This window comes from Simochromis diagramma, unplaced genomic scaffold (assembly GCF_900408965.1).
Source record: "Simochromis diagramma unplaced genomic scaffold, fSimDia1.1 OVJJ01000216.1, whole genome shotgun sequence".
In the NCBI taxonomy this organism is placed as follows: Eukaryota; Metazoa; Chordata; class Actinopteri; order Cichliformes; family Cichlidae; genus Simochromis; species Simochromis diagramma.
In genome coordinates this window covers 1,265,990-1,283,328 of record NW_024386883.1, presented here as the reverse complement: position 1 = coordinate 1,283,328, position 17,339 = coordinate 1,265,990, and the positions used below count along the sequence as shown (strand labels likewise).

Sequence of the window (17,339 nt, the reverse complement as noted above, 5' to 3'; positions counted from 1 at the left end):
CAAATCTCAAAAAGTTGATTCAGTTCATCTGGATGTGGCGTTTTCAGTGGGAGAAACGTTTCATCACTCATAGAAGTGCTGAAGAAGTCTCAGAGACTTAAAACATTATGTTCAGATGAAGAGAATCAACTTTTTGGGATTTCTTTATCTGGATGATTGCACATGCATCAAGACTTGTCAAAGTTGCTGCAACCTTTACTTTTAGGTTTGACACTGACTAGATGATCAGTGTACTGTATTTGTAGTCTAGGCATTTAAATGTGTGTGCCCTCTCCTCAACGGGTAGGCTGATCTGAAGGAAACTGCAAGAACATTGTGACACATCATTAACCTATATGTTTAAAAAAAACATTTTTGTATATATCATCGTACCCCTGCCTATGTGTTTGTTTCACGTCTCACTTTCATCATGCACCGCCAAATATGCTTAAAGTGATTAAGTGATGAAGTGAAAACAATGTCCAGAATGTCCAGTGTGTGTAAGAACTGTATGTGTGGGTCAGTACTATGTGGTGGTGTGATTGAGAGACCGTATCGCCTGTGGGAAGAAGCTCCTCCTCAGTCTCTCTGTGTTGGTCTTCAGGGAGCGGAATCGCTTTCCTGACCTCAACAGAGAGAACAGTCTGTTGTTGGGATGGCTATGTTCTTTTATTAGGCCTTTAAATGTGTCTTTTTAAATGACAGGTTATAGATTAGGTTTTTACCAGTGGTAATAAAAAGAAAACCATTGTTTCACACAGATCTTTTTTTTTTTATTGCTTGCTTTGGGAGACAGCCTGAAGTGCCCTTTGAAGGAACAGTTTTCAGCATGTCCATGTTAACTTAATCTTTCATTCCTTTCTCACAAATGTATGACTTCTCAGATAGCAAATGAGTGATAGGAGACTTTTTTTCTTTGTAAATTTCTCATTTTAAGCTATGTGTTTTTCTCAGGTTTTTGCTCCATCCTTCAGGGCTCTACAGGAATTCTTTTAAACTACAACGACAAACTACAATGACCCTGATATGCAGCCCTATAAAAGTCTTCATTAGACCACAAACAGGCACTTACTAGTGTTTGTCAGTTGGATGACCTGGTTCCATAAATACCTGAAGAACATGTTTTAATTCATTTACAGTGAGCACACATCTTTATGTTGTAGTATGATTAGTACAGTTAGCTTTCCCCCCCCCATTTAATATGTAAGTCCTGATTCCTTTAACACCATCACATAGACTAAGAAAAAATAATATAAAAAAAACCAAGCTGACGTGTAGAGACAAAGGAAAGCAATGATGACATCCATGTTCCATATTGCTGTTAACTTATTCCAGTATGTGTAGACTCGCATCGCTCAACATTTCCACTGCTATCTCCCAGGAGAAAAGCTGTTGTGTTACTCAGCCATCAGCGTGCTGTTGTCATGGACTGACTGGCCCAACGCTTCAACAACAGCCTTTCTGGAGGTTTACTCAGATTGTAAAGGAGTCAGCAATCCAGCCCAGCCCCACCCTACTGGAGCCCACCATGTCTTTGATGGCAGAAAAACAGCCATCAAAGCAGAAAAACCACATTATCTTTCTCAGGCTTCCCTTCCAAACTAGCGAGAGAGAGAGAGACTGTCTGAAAAGGGGGGAAAAGGGCTGGGTTGTTACTGGAAGCAGAAATTAAAGAAGATACTGGAGGTAAGGTACCAGTGCTAGGACAGCCATCTATTTTTTTTTTTTGTATTTTTGGTTTTTTTTTTATTTGGTTTGTTGTGGCAACAGTAATCCAGATAGCTGTACCCCATGTAAAATTTTAGCTTGTTAATGAAAAACAGCTTTTTTGTCCTGTTGGGAATGGAGAGTTGATGTCACCTGGGTTTATCTGCTTTCAGCGGACAGTCTGGGTCTTACCTAGTTTGATTCAGAAACTGTTGTTGTTGAAAAGTACCTTCGGTGAAGTTTTGCTGAGTAACTAGAGCACAGTTATGGACAATATGAGTATTTACTGATATTGTTGAGCAATTAGCAATAATGTCACTCTTACTATGTGTGGTTATTGACAGTTTACACCAATGAAAATGTCAGAAAATCACGCGAGCAGTTCCTCTGACTTTTATAATTCTTCTTTGTTAAACTCATGAAAGTGTAAAAGTGGCGCATTATTGTGCTAAGCTAAGCTACTTGGAAAGCACGCTTTTCTCATCGGGTTTCTCTGTCACTGATTCCAGCTTTGTGGGATATTTTCGTAGGTGATTATATCAAGTTGTGGTCGCAACTAATGAAACACTCATGATAAAAGTGAAGTAACTGCAAACGTTCTTGCCTCAACACTCACACGTCTTTGAAAAAGTGAAATGATTCATTGACGTGTCTATAGATCAAGGACCACATATTCAGATTCATGAAGTTATGTTTTCCAGACTTTCGGTGAGGAAAAAAAATCGTAACACAAATGCAAACCCCTGTTGAAGACTTTTTTAATTTTACAGTATTATGCAAAAGTTTTAAAGTGGTCTTGAGAGATAGTCTCCAGATCTTTCAGTGTTTGTTGGGGTTTTTTTGGACATTGGTTGCTTTATCACATATCCCAAATTTTTAGCCCAGCTCATTACCTGATCATTTTCAGAAGAACATTGTTTGTTAAGTAACTTAAAACTGACCTATGAATGCTTCAAGCATTACAAAAAGGCATTTAACTTGAGCAGTATTGCATTAACTTTTTTTAGGTACTTTGTTAGCCTGTTCCATAAAGACATATTGCTAACATTTCTTTAACTGAATCTGCAAAAGTTTGACGGATATAAAATAGTATAGTGTGAACTTTTGACAGTGTACCATCTATTCTTATATAAATGGTAAGTTCAGAACGACAGTCTGATGGAAATCACATTAATACCAGTCTGAAATCTCCCTAATATTGCCTCTCAAATCCCTTTCACGCACTTTCAATCCAAAGATTTTCCAATTCAAATTTAGTTGGGGCTAAAACATAGAGTCTTTGCCCAGTTGCACAATATTTTACAAAATGGTGCATGCACAAATTGAGAAAATGTGTTCTTTAAATTATCTGTGAAAATAAACTGAGTGCACTCAGGAGCGATTTGTGAGCTTGTAACATTGGTGGAGAAGTCCACCAATATTTGCGGTTCCTACTTTGGCTCCATTTAAGGAGAAATTTGAAAGAAGTAGCACAGAGTAAAACAAAATGCGTGACAAATGTGGCTCCGCACAAGAAAACACTTTACATATTTCTAATGAAAGACGATCTGCATTTGATCAGTGTTAAGACTTGATAGTCAGATATATCACAAACACATGCTACTCTAGAAGGCATATGTTCACTTCAATATATGCAAAGAGCTTCAGCTTGACATCCTCACTGAGCGATCAGAGCAGTTTGTTAACTTTAATAAAAGCCTTGGAAAATACAGAGCAGAGAGACATCAGGGGTGTTGGCTCTACATAGTTCAGAGTTTTCTCATTTGAAGTTAAGCTGAACTTTGTTCTCTAACTTTATGACTAAACTGGAGTATTTATCTTCATTAACACCAACTACATTTTAATTAGGGACCTCATCTAATATTTATTCTGTAATAATCATTAATTAATATTTAGATCCATCAGTTAGATGTCTTAAAACTACTTGCCAGTCTGTTTTTTTCCACACTAGATGCAAATGGTGTATGGCGTGTATCTGTGTACAAGAGAATCAAATCAAAAGAATCAGAATCAAAAGAGCAAGCTCACGGACACATGCACACTCTATTCCTGACAACGAAGCTAGTTAATAATACAATTTGGAACGTTTGCTGTTTCATTAAGATGCTTGCTGTTGTCACCAATAACCACAAGTAAATCAACCAACAAAGAAAGCAAAATAAAGCTGTAACTGTAAACAGTTACAGTGTTCATGTTAAACATGGTGAAAGTATGTGAAAGATCACTGTGAGGGAAAACCTCAGGCTTCATATTGCCCTAAAAGCTTGACTTCCATTGTTTTTTTCTACTCTCGAGCCAAGTTAACATCAGGCCGCCACAGATGAACTTATATGGTATTATCAAATTCCTTTTTGCAGGAACAAGCCATGGGCCAGCAAATCAGAATAAAACAGGCGTTTGGGGTGGGGTAAACACAAGCTAGAGGGAGAGAAGAAACCGAGGGGCTGCAAAAAGGGCTGTTAAAGATAAAGATACTCAAGTTGAGCCCAGGAATTAAAAAAATACAGAGTTGGAGCATACTAGGGTACTTTTAAACTTTACCTGCTAATGGTGTAGTATTCACTAGATCTGAACAGATCCTCTCAACTGTGAATATGTCATATGGTAACTGTGCTTTAACCCAAACACACATTTTTCTTACCTCCCAGCTCCCAAAAGTCTGAATCCACTATAGATCATTCAAACATAATCTTTCATTAAATACAAACCCACAGACACAGAAGACATTTCTGTATACCAGCACAACACTTGGCTTTAATAAAAAGTTTAAGGCAAGAACCAGAAAGAGCACAATTGTCAAAAAAATGTTTGACCGTGTATGTGAACATCTGTATGAGAAGGAAGGCTGACGTCCATTTTCATGTGTACACATGGGCACCTTGACCCCGACTGTCAGTGAACATGCTCCTAGTATTGTTTTATGACTGGAGCACCACAAGCTCAACACCTGTACAATAAATCACTAACTTAATTGCGTAGGTATCACATAACCCAGCAGGACTTTACTGACATCCACAGAATTACCCATGGTGGAGGGCCTGACATGGGTGGCAGGAGTTGACTCACATGCTTGTCATAGATGGTGCTTCTCAGGTAAGGAAAACATCCATCCATTGTCTGTCGTCTATATAGGCTCGAGACAAAGGGCCCTGAACCCTCTTCTTGGCAACTTCCTCAGACGACCAAGGAATTCGCCAAACTAGCTAAACAAGAGACATAATGTCTCCAACATGTCCTGCATCTGGCCCAGGGCTTCTTCCCAGTAGGTCATGCCTGAAGAAGCTCACCTATAAGCAGTTAAAGAGGCATCCTAGGGAGATACCCGAACCATCGCTACTTACTCTCATTTTAAGTAAGTAAAGTAAGTTTATTTATATAGCAGCAGTCTGTTTAATAAGAGGTTAAAGTATATATTTTCGAGCTTGCCAATTTAGAGCTCTGTATGTTAATATAAAAATTTTAAAACAAATTCTAATATCAAATGGGAGCCAATTTAAAATGGAGTGGTGTGAGCCTGCTTGCTACAGTGCGTTACGCCACTTGCTCTAGCATTTGGTGTGAAAGGGGTGAGTATATTAGCTAGTCAATAGGGATGGGTACCGGTATCGGTTCTGACATAAACGGTAGTAACCAGACCGAAAAGCAGCGCACATTTCGGTGCTTTATTTCGGTGCTTTTTTTTCCTGAGCTGTGATACACTTTCGATTCTAGCCAATCATTTTACGTTTCTGAGGATAGTAGGCGGGTCCAGGTACGCACGTTCTTTTATGCAGAGCTACAGATTAAAAATGCCCAAGGCGAAGCGGTCAAAAGTCTGGCTGTACTTCACAGCAAAATATGCAAACTCAGCAGCAACAAGTGCTTTAAGCTGATACTGTGATACTGTCAAAGGAGGTAACACCTCAAATCCGATGAAACACCTGGCGATGCATAGTGGTTTTTTTAAAAGCCGAGAAATGCGGCGTATTTGATAGCTTGCCTCGAGACCTCACACCGTGCACATCTACTGCGGGTGTGGTGTACGGTGCCTGTTATCGGACCCGGAGTTAGCAACATCCCCCAAAAACCCGAAGAGTAGAGTCCTGGCCCCTAGCCCTGCCAATGTAGCAGAAATGATGAGGACGATGATGGCAGCAGCAGCCGTTCTTCTCTGCGTGAGTAGCTTAATGTTGTTCGTGTGTAATTTACGTTGAGTAGGCTAACCACGTTATTACATTAATGCATGTAAGGTGAACTAGCAAACATCATCATAGCTACATGCGGCTGTCTTCTTGTTTGATGGCAGATACTCCCTTCACCCTGGCCAAAAAGGCTAAAATGACCAAAGAAAAAGTGGAAAACAGCTAAACATGAGAGGTTTTTGGACAAAGTTTATGTTTTTTCCATTGTTTAAGCACTGCTTCCAGCCAAGAGTGATACCATATATGCCCCATAGCTGCAGAAAAGGCTAACATTGTTATCTTTTTACAAAAAAACAGCTGAACATGGGAGGTTTTTGGACCAATTTTGTGTTCTCCATTCTTTAAGCACCGGTTTGAGCACCGTTTAAGCACCGGCACCGTTTCAAAAGTACCGGTTTGGCACCGGTATCGGATAAAACCTAAACGATACCCATCCCTACTAGTAAATAAGGTATTACATTTACGTATGTGATAAATGATATGCATGTGCAGTGCTTTTTTTTCTTTTCTTTTTTTTTTAAAGGTAATTATTGGAGCGCTAGTCACTAATCCAGGATAAACAGTCAGCTATGGTGGAAAGGCTATCCAGCTGGTGAGACTTAAAAAACATATAGGAGAATATCATCGGCAAAGAAATTATAAGAAATGCCGGAAAATGATTGAATGACACAGGCTAAAGGAATGACAAAGAAGAGAAATAATTACGGATCAAAGACTAAACTTTGTGGAACTCCACATCAATAATATGTCTTTGTCAGGTTTATTGCTTCTGCTCAAATAAACCTATGGTATAATAACATTTCCCCCTTTCCAAAAGAATGTTTTAAAGTAAGTTTAAAATCATGCTGATAATGTTTATTTAAAAAAAGGATAATTTTGCCTTTACGTTCATAAATGATTACCCCTGTCATAGTTAGTATTTACAATGGTTAACCACAGCAAATAGACCCACATATTTGATTTAGCACATATTTTTACACCAGACACCATTTGTGACACGACCTTCCCAGAACTTTTTTTGGCCCCAGTCTTAAAAGACTCCACTGAAGCCTGTTTCATTGTTACTAAACCTTCAAAACTTCATTCAACAGCTGTAAATAATTACCACCTGACCTCTTTACAAACATATTTGGTTTCTTCTATTTCACTAGCTGAGCTAATTTGCTTTGTTGTTATTTTAAACCAGTTTGTAGTGTCTCCGTAGTGTAGTGATTTACACATTTGTCTAATACATGAAAGATTCCTGCTTCAAGATATGAAGCAGACAGAATTGCCTGGAAGGTTTGCAAACTATATCAACTCAGTTACAGACCAAAGATCATTTTAAATTATATCTCTGTAGCTTTGTATACGGTGGCCCTGCGAGGCCAAACGGACTGCAACTTAAGAAAACACCAGCAATAAGATAAACGCTGCAAAAGCACACAAAACACAACGGAAATAGGAAAAACGAAAACAGAAATAGGAAAAAACAGATTTCCAAAACAACAAGGGAAGTGTTTCTGGGGAGACAATAACCCGACGGACCAGTTGCAGGAACCCAAAACATGTTAAAATGCCAAGTTTTACTGTAGAAATGACGACTTCATGATAACAGCACCATATGGGAATGTTTTGATAATTCACCCATTATTAAGGATGTATTAAGGAAAAAGTATTGCATGACTAGGGGTGTGGTCACTTGAAATTAAAGGTCGGTGCTGTTTGTCATGACTTTGCTCTTAGGCTGTTTTTCACTTTGTGGACTGTCTCCACTGAGCAAAAGGTGGCGTCACAATGGCTTTATCCATTTAATTTGCTGATAAAGGTTAGTAAGAAAAACACCGTATTGTTGTAGTTACTTAATAAAAGATGCTGTTTCTGGCCAAATGGAAATGACAGAAAAAGAAACCTGTGAGTTTGATTCTGATTGCACAGAGTGGAGGTACACCAGTTCTTGTTTCCATACAGACAGTAGAAAGCATCCAGAAAAAAAATTATGTGAACACTTAAATAAATCAGACCAAAGTAGAGGGTGATATGAGATCATGAAGTTTTATCTCAGCAATCACAGTCCAATCAGTACCATGGGAGTGGGTCAAAGACACTTAAGGAGTGAAGACCAGCTAAAGCCTGCACGATAACATGAGGGGGAACACTGCATCCACTGCACTCATGTTTCTGGCTGTTTTTGCTTTGTTTTTGCAGACCCCATCCCTTCAGCTCAGAGTGTTCTGAATCGTGGCATGGAGCAACCTTCCAAAAAACAGGAGAAACATTTCAGAAAGTCCCTCTGTTTGGAGCCAAGTGTTAATGCAAACCCTTTGACTCTACAGGAGGCAGTGAGGAGGAGGAGGTGAAACCAACCCAAGCTGAAGAGCAGCACAGGCGAATGATATCACTTCTCTCTTCATTAGTCCAGCTTGCATCTGATCTCACCCTATATTCACAGAGATTGAATATCTACTTTGCATTAAGTCCGAGCACAACACATAATGTCAAAAGTTACTCTATTAGAAGAAGCTGTTTATATACTCAAGTCTAACGTGTAAAGAAATTAGCAGAAAAGAGAATCGTTTTTCATCTAAAGTTTCACCCTAACCAAGAAAATTTAGATTTTAAATATATTTTCTATTGTAACAGAAGAGCTAAAGGTTATTCCAAACAATTTGGACAACTTTGGCGTTTCATCTGCTGCCAGAGTTTTCCAGTCAAAATGCTGGTAGCACCCACAAAGAGCTTTCTTAGTTTGGTCATGTCAGTATAGACCATATCTGTGAATTGAAGACTTACAGAGAAAAGGGGGACTTCAGCGCTGTAACAACCCACCCACTCCCACTCCCCTCCACTAGTGTGGTTGTTCTTTTTCATGTCAGCTTAATGTTTTGCATTCAACAGCTCTTGGCTGCTGCATTTAAAGCTAGAAAGATCACATGCACTGTCATTTTCAGTAATAGATTTTGCCACTTTATTAAACACACACATCACTCTGTTTATCATTACAAAAGAACAGATTTGAATCATTGTAGTGTCCCAAAAAGACTTGTGATTAAAATGTAATTGCTTTTTGCAAAATTAGACAAAACTTTTAACTTTATTCAAACTGCAGTTGCCATTTTGTTTGTAGTTCATTATGTCATCTGCAGCTTTTTGGGGGTTTATTTCTTGTTCAGTGGGGAAAATCTACTCTGTTTTGTCTTAGAACAGGTCAATTAAAGTCAGGTTCAATATCTGAAGTGGAAATGCAACAGCAGACATGTGATCATCACTGACCAGTAGAAGTTTGATTGTGTTAAACTTCATAATTGAAAAACTGTTTCTTCACAAAGTCCCTTTCATTGAGTGTATTGCTGCCAGCTCCTCTGTAATCAAAAACTCTAGATGAGTAACTGGGCTCTGGTGCATACATCACAACTCTGGTCCAGAGCCAAGGAGAAAAAGTCAAAATTGCCCACTTCATTTCTCGATTGAAGCTCCAGATTTCCTGCAATGTCCTCGATCCATTTTGTTACAGACTTACTGGAGTTTCTGGAGAAGGGCACATTTCCAAATGTTTCTTTTTTCAGTGTATATTAGCACAACAGAGTCCACCAAACACTTTATGATAAACTCCTCGCGAAAAAAGTGGCTTATGTTTTACAGTAATTTTGTGAGAAATGATGAAGTTGGTCTTGACTGCACCGCCACAGCTTGGTAAAAAGCACTAGTTGCTTTTGCGGATTTCCTTTTTTTTTAAGTTTCAGATGTCAATCTCCATTGTACAACAGTCACGTTGTTGTGTTTCTCTGCATGTTTAGGTTCATAAAGGCAATTCAAGATGTAATCTCTAAACACAGCAATCTGCTCTCCACAAACTAAGGTCATGGCTTTAGCTCTGACTTCACCACATAAATATTGCAAAGTCCATGTTTCATTAAAAACTCTACATACTCATGCTTTTTATTATTTATTGCATGTGTGTGAATTGCAGCGTTAGCAAACTCGCATCTCTCATAAATGTGTTGGCACTGACATCACAAACATCAGACCCAAAACATTCATTGGTAAAACTGTGTTCACTTGCACACATCTACATCCATAAATTTAAAAAAGCAACAACAAAAAAACAGCAGTCATCTTAAAAATAAAAGAAACAAAGTAGTATTGTGATTTATGACAAATTGAGAAAAAAAAAAAACAGGAAGTCATTCTCTGTTGGGGAGTTTATCAAAGAGTGTTCTGTGGTTGAAATGGGACAAACATGATCTATAATATTACTATCCATTTATGTTTATATCCTAATTATCCGGTCGTTAAGTCTGACGTCACTAGCCGTGTCTGGGCCTAAACTCCGCTGCAGGTCCATATATCAAACGATCACTATGGCATTACTGAGAGTTGAAAAACTGTCTAAAGTCTTTCATCTTTAATAAAATGATCAGCGTTCTGCTCTACCAGGTGTAACAATTGAGTTTAACATCCAGGCATCCATGAAAACGGAATTTATGACATTTAACGGAGTTAGAAGTTAGCAGGAAGTTAGCTCGCTAGCTTCTATCTAAATACAATATAGCATGTCCTGACTGTGGGGTTTTGGAAACAAATTAAAACGTACAGCTCTGTTATTACTTCCAACATAAATGAAGACAGAAAACTAAACAGCAGTGACGTTTGTAGGGTTACTGAAGTTTGGCTAGCTGGTATATAATGATGTGCTACGTGACCGCTAGCGACACAGCTATGTTAGCATAATATAAACAAGCTAACTTTTTTTCCACTCGATAAAAGTTAACGTGAGTGTTCTCGGTGGTCAGGAACAAATGTAATCGCATGGCAGGATGCTGTAAAAGGACCAAACTTCAGCCAGGAGAACAACTGAGATAATCCATCCACAATACGAGGTTAGTCATTCATATACTGCTGCATGGGCTGGGCTGTAGTTACATCCTAAGGTTTTAAAAACTGAGCTTAATGAATGATTAGCGGTAATAAAAGCCGAGGGAGGTCAACAGTGATCACTGACTGTTTTAGGAGCTTTTTGAGATTAAATAGAAGAAAATAGAAAACATTAAACATGTTAACAACACAAAAGCCATATTAAACGCAGACTACTTTAGGCCTGGAAGTAGGATTTGTCACGTCATCACTTAATGACCGGATACATTGACCTCAGGCAGGTCGGTCAGAGAGAAACAACTGACTGAATGTGACCCGACTGAATGTACAATGGCCACTTGAATACAATACAGTCCAATGCTTAGCTTAATGGCTTCTCCATATATCCTAAGAAATGCTATACAGCCATAGCAAAAGTATACGTGAAAAACTAGTGATCAGATATACAATTAAGAGTGATAAATGCCATTCATTTCAAGACAGAAAACATGGCCAAAAAATTAATAAATAAAATGAAATAAAATTCAATTAAATATACAGACTGTGTGAGTCAATCATATTTGCAGAAAAGTTAAGAAAAAGCAGGATCTGAACATAATTGTTTGCAGCCTTGTTCCAGGTATTTCTTAGTGTTTTCCTCACACCTCAGGAGAGCAGTCACAGCCTAAGCTGGGTTTCATTTGACGTAGACGTGACGTCGACGTAAAGCGCGAAATTTGACTGGAGGGCGGAAGTGAAAAAGATCAGCGCAAAATCACAGACAGACAGTACGCAAAATGCCTATGTCCTGTTGTGTTTACGGATGCTCCAGTAGGTCGACCCGAGAAACTGATAAACGGTATTTTAGGGTACCAAAAATAGCCCAACGAAGAGGAGAAAAATGGAAAATTCTAACCGAAAAACGTAGGAAAAAATGGATTTTAAATTTACGTTTACAGTCGGGAGGAGCAGAGTCTGCCAATGCCCGTGTCTGCAGCGACCACTTCGTCAGAGGTAATGTTATGTTTTCAAACGAACTTATTAGCATTATGTTGTCGTTAAATTCTCGTTTACTTAGTGCTTTTAAGTTAGTAGTCTAATATTGACTTGATTGGGACTATAGGCTGCCCAAGTGCTTTGCAATCACTTCTCCATCCTCCTTTGCAATTACCCAAGTCTTCAGAGGTGTCTCGTTAGACCTCTGAGAATGGTTTACCTTGAAACAAACAACTGTCACTCTAACGAAGTCCTAAGGATTTGGCATGTTTGTTGACGTTAAAGCCGCTAACGCTAACTGTTAGCGTGTTTAAGATAAAGCAATATAAGAACAAACACTCACCCTTGCAAACACCAAACTGTATCCATCACGGAGACGTTTTGTTCCAAGGTTGTGGACCCACCCGCTGACAAAAAAATTGTACGCCTCCAGACTCTTGAAAGCTTTCATTTGCTGCCTAGTGTAGTAAGAAGTCTGGAGGACCAAGTAGTTGGTGATATCCACAGCCTCGATAGTAGGCAAATCCTTTACTTCTGTGGTGTATTCGGACATTTTCAAAGAATACGGATCACGTCCGATATATTTTTTAACTATCTGTTTATATCTCTCCCGAGAAACGGGGTCTAAAGTTGCACAATAGCTGCTCTCCTGACTCTCCACAGTGTCCTCCATGTTTACTTCCGCCCTCCACTCAAAAATCGCGCTGCCTCCGCACGTCATCAGAACCACGTGACTGCAACCCAATAACCATTTTCCAGAAGTCTCAAAGCCCCCATTAAGCTATCAGACCTCATTTGACCCAGGTCACTTAACAAACAGAAGTGTCAGGAGCCGACTGCTTGACTTCCACTTAGGTGTTGATAACGATATGATCTCGTCCATTTCTTGGGGTTACTGTAGATGGGTGAAGGGGTGGGTGTCAGGAATAGTCCTTTAATTAATGTTTAAACAGATTAAATAGGCGTCTACAGATCACTACTTTTCAGATCACAGTGAAATTTTTGAAATGTAAATGAGTTTTAATGACAGCCATACAGAATTTGTAAGGCTTTTGTCTTTTTTTTTCTTGATTGATATGAAACTGACTGTTTGTCACCATTTACCAAGATTACCTCATTTCTGCTGTGCAGTGTCGTGCTGAGCTGCCTGGGGGAAGGCTCAGGTAACAACTCCAAGGAAGTACCTGGGGAGCAATGCAGTCAAGCGCCAAATCCAAGCCCAAAGGGGGGGGGGGTCTGTTTTGTAGCTGTCTTATCTGACTGATGACATTAAATGAAACTCCTAGATGTACTATTGCAGATATATTTTCACCGCATAAGAAGAAGAGTAATGCACAAAAGTTTTGGAGTTTCTGTGCTGCAGCTGAACAAGAGAATTATTTCATGATCAACTTATCTAAACCTCTTCTAGCCCCTTGTAACACTTTCTCAGGACATCTTACTCTGCACCACATTTTTGTTCTTCTAAACTAGCTGAGTGCAAGACTCCAATCTCCCATAATGTTAGCCCTAATCCCCCATACACTGATTTACACACTGTCCACACAGCTTGGTCTGCTCTCTGTCTGCACAGAGATCAGAATAATGACTTGCTGTGATTCCTGGATGCAGGTCAAATATGACTGCCTTTCCTGGGGCTGATATAGTGTCTGCCGTTTCAACACTCCTCATTGACCTCATACATGGCAGAAAAATAACAGGATTTCTTCTCTGTGCAGTACATGTGAATTCTGATAAAGTGCAGAGTATTTTCTGAAGTGGCAACTGCAAGCATGCATAAAATTATAGAGCATTTTAACATAGCTCACCTACTGAGAATTTTCAGTAATATTTGAAAATATTATCTTATTAAACTTCTATCTTTTCTTTTATATGGTCTAATGAGGCATGAAGAACTCAAACTCAGGCCTCAGTGACACCCTTCCCACTGTGTTATATCTGTTTAAACAGAGAAGACCACAACTATAAGCCTGGTTTTCGCCCAGGGCTTAAAAAAGCTACTTATTAAAATGACAGGTTTTATACTTCCTTTGAGCTACAGGCTGTATACTCTAAGGTAAAGAAAGTGTATTGTGGTATGGTAAAAAGAAAAAAACTTTACGAGCATGTTTCATAATGTTCTGTTTTCAGGGGGCACCTTTTCCCCCCGTCAACCATTTACAGATGAAAAAGAGAATTCACACTCACATGTTTCATTTCATCGCCATGAGACCGTTGCAGTCTCGAATCTGCAATGTAATCTCCACATGAAAGCTGCAGTTTTTCTCTTTAATCTCTTATCAGCAGTTAAGACCATAATGTACAGATGTATAATTTTATGGCTATAGATGTATAGCTATGAAAACTATACGTCTATCTCTGTGTCAAGCACAAAAGAGCAGATGCGACCTTGTATGGGCGACTGATGTTATGCACCAAAATACTGGAATACCAAAAACAGCACATTCTTTCACTGAGATTCAGAGAAATGGCTCTAGTGATCATTACCTTTTCAACTTGAAAAATGATAAGCATTTCCATTTCGACTGGGGAGCGCAATGACCTCTTAAGAAGAGCTATTCAACTGATTAGCACAAACAAAGAATGGCATAAAGACCCTTGTTTGGCATGTTCTCCATACCCATAATTTCAAATCTCTTTCAAATAAAGATGATTGATCTTAGTAAGCTCTAAGTAAAAGAGCTTAGATTCAGGACTCAAAGAAAGAAAAAGTCAATATAGGAAGCAAAGGGAAGTAACAGAAAAGCATGCAGCTCATTAGAAAATGTTAACTTTAACAGGGGGGCAGGCTGACACTGACTGAATATAAGGGGTAGTAATTATTTTAAAATGGGCTGAACCACTATTGCTATACAGGCTGGACAGAAGGAATCATGGATACAACAGCACCTCTCAAAAGCTTTAACCTAGCCCTGGATGGATGGATGGACGGACGGATGGATGGATGGATGGATGGACGGATGAATGGATGGCTGGATGGGGTTGGTGTATAATCTTTTTGGCAAATATAAACCTGCTCCTGATGAACTTCCAGATTAAACTTTGCACAGTTAAAGTCAACAGTTGTTACAGTTGTTACAGTTTCCAGAAGTCAGTGATAAATTCTTTGACTCACACAGTTGTTTCAAGTTGGGGTCACTATGAGGTCAACATCACCCTTCACTTTTCCCTTATCCATCGTATCATATGTCTCCTTTTTAGCCTGTTTTAAGTTTATAGTCTCAGAAATGCATTCACAGCATTGTTGCCTACCACTGTGCCCACTTCCATGCAATCTCTTTCCTTCTACTGGTCAAATAATCAAATAAACTAGAAAAGGGGTGGAGTACAGGCAGTAGAATTGCTACTGGATAAAGTCATATAGCAAATGCAATTCTTTTTGAGAACACAGGTTTTTTTTTCTAAGTAGATGGAAGTAGGGCAGGGTGTGGGGTGTAAGAGTTCCTTAAAGGCTACACTGCACATCTGCACTGTGCAGCAGAGGACACACCACTAACAGGAACCAGATTGGCTTTATTGCAAGGTCACGTACTACAATCAGCAGTTAGGCTTGCTCACGCCAAAAGATTAAATTCTGTGTCATACAAGACGTATTCATACGTCATTGGATGTACGGGAAAATGGCAAAAGGAGTGGTGTACAAAGATTTCACAAGAATGCTGATTTTAATTACAGATTGAGTTTGAAAACAAAGTATTAGCTTAAAGGTCAGGAAACACATTTGTTAGCTGGTCGTATTCACCTGCTGTGAATAATCACTACATGTGGAATGTTTGCACAAATGTCCATGAGACTGTACATTAATCATTACAACACTGACATTCCACTGTAAAACTGAGACAGTTCATGATGCTTCAGCAGCTGCTGGGCTTTTCTGACACTTTCTTAGCTGTGGTTGGTCATGCCTCATGTCACAACTATTGCAAACTCATAAAGAACATCTGCTGTTTGGGACCATGGTGAATTATAATGAGTTTAATACTATTGTCATTATCATCGTGTTACTGATATGAAACTCACGGCTTCTTTCTTAGGTACACCTTGCTGGTACCAGCTTCTACCTCCTTTTGCCTTCAGAACTGTTAATTTTTCGTGGCATAGATTCAACAAGGTCCTTGAAACATTCCTTTTGGTCCATATTGACAAGATACTATCACACTGCTGCACGTGCATGGTGTTAATCATCTGCTCCACCACTACCTAACGGTGCTCTATTGGATTGAGATCTGGTGACTGTGGACGCAACTCGAGTACAGTGAACTCAATGTCATGTTCAAGAAACTATTTTGAGATTATTTGAAATTTGTGACATTGACCACAGTGGTTTATAGGGATGGACATGGTCAGCAACAATATTCAGGTAGGCTGTGGTATTCAAGTTGTACTCAGTTGGTTCTAATGAGCCTAAATTGTGCCTACACAACATTTACGATCAAACACTGATCATAACATTATGACCACGTGCCTAATATTGTGGCAGTCCCTCTTTTGCTATCAAAACAAGCCTAAAACATTGAAGCATGGACTTCACTAGACCCTGAACATGTGCTGTGGTATCTGGCACTAAGAAGTTAGCAACAGATCCTGTAAGTCCTGTAAGTTGTGGGGCCTCCATGAATTGGACTTGCTTGTTCACCACATTGCCCAGATATTTGATTGGATTGAGAGCTGTGGAATTTGGTCAACACTTCAGGTTGTTGTGCTTCTTTTGTCTTTGTGACAGGGCATATTCATCCTGCTGGAAGAGGCCACAGCTGTCAGGGAATTCAGCTTCCATGAAAGGATGCACATGGTCTCTAACAACATTTAGGTAGATGGTATGTGTCAAAGTAACATCCAGGTGAATGGCAGGACCCAAGCTTTTCCAGTAGGACAACTTCCATTTCTCTGTGGTCCAGACCCAGAGGGGCAGGGATAGCTCAGTAGGTAAAAGCGGTTGCCCCATGATCGGAAGGTCAGGGGTTCGAATCCACTGAACGGCTACCCTGAGGTACCCCTGAGCAAGGTACCATCCCCACACGCTGCTCCCCGGGCGCTGCACTGGTGGCTGCCCACTGCTTCACTGAGTGAATGGGTTAAATGCAGAGAAGAATTTCCCCACGGGGATCAATAAAAGTGTACATTATTATTATTATTATCCCTATGCAGCCTCATACCCAACAAACTGCAATGAAAAGTGCAGTGTGTATTCTGATAATGTCTACCACAACCAGCATGAAATTTTTCAGCAATTTGTGTAACAGTAGCTCATCTGTTGGATCAGAGCATACTGGCCTTCACTCGCCATGTTCCTCACAGTTTCATTAACCAAAGCATTGGACACATTGACCTGAGGAACATCTAATGAAGATTTTACCAGTCACCCCAAGGAAGCCTACAACTGTGCACAACAAATTTCACTGTTTTCACTAAAAATTAAAAAACTCTAAGGGTGGGGGGATGATTTTTATCAGATAAATCACAATATTTTACAATATACTTTAAATGAATAATAATGCTTATTTGGAATGATTCAGCAATTCCTGTAATGGATCTAAGTTGTGAACTTCCGTGGGTATTTGTTGCACTAAGCAATTTGTGGTTAAAATACAGCTGTTCCCACTCATATGTGGCCACCAGCAGTGCAGTTTAAGCATTTAATCC

The 17,339-nt window shown here is 39.4% G+C and overlaps 1 long non-coding RNA gene across 1 annotated transcript; it reads left to right on the top strand.

Moving 5' to 3' along the window:
* Nucleotides 1-552: 552 nt before the first annotated feature.
* On the top strand, nucleotides 553-8,926 carry LOC120734210. Its single transcript, XR_005695983.1, has 2 exons — nucleotides 553-5,038; nucleotides 8,055-8,926. It is a non-coding gene; the product is annotated as an uncharacterized LOC120734210 (long non-coding RNA).
* Nucleotides 8,927-17,339: the final 8,413 nt, after the last annotated feature.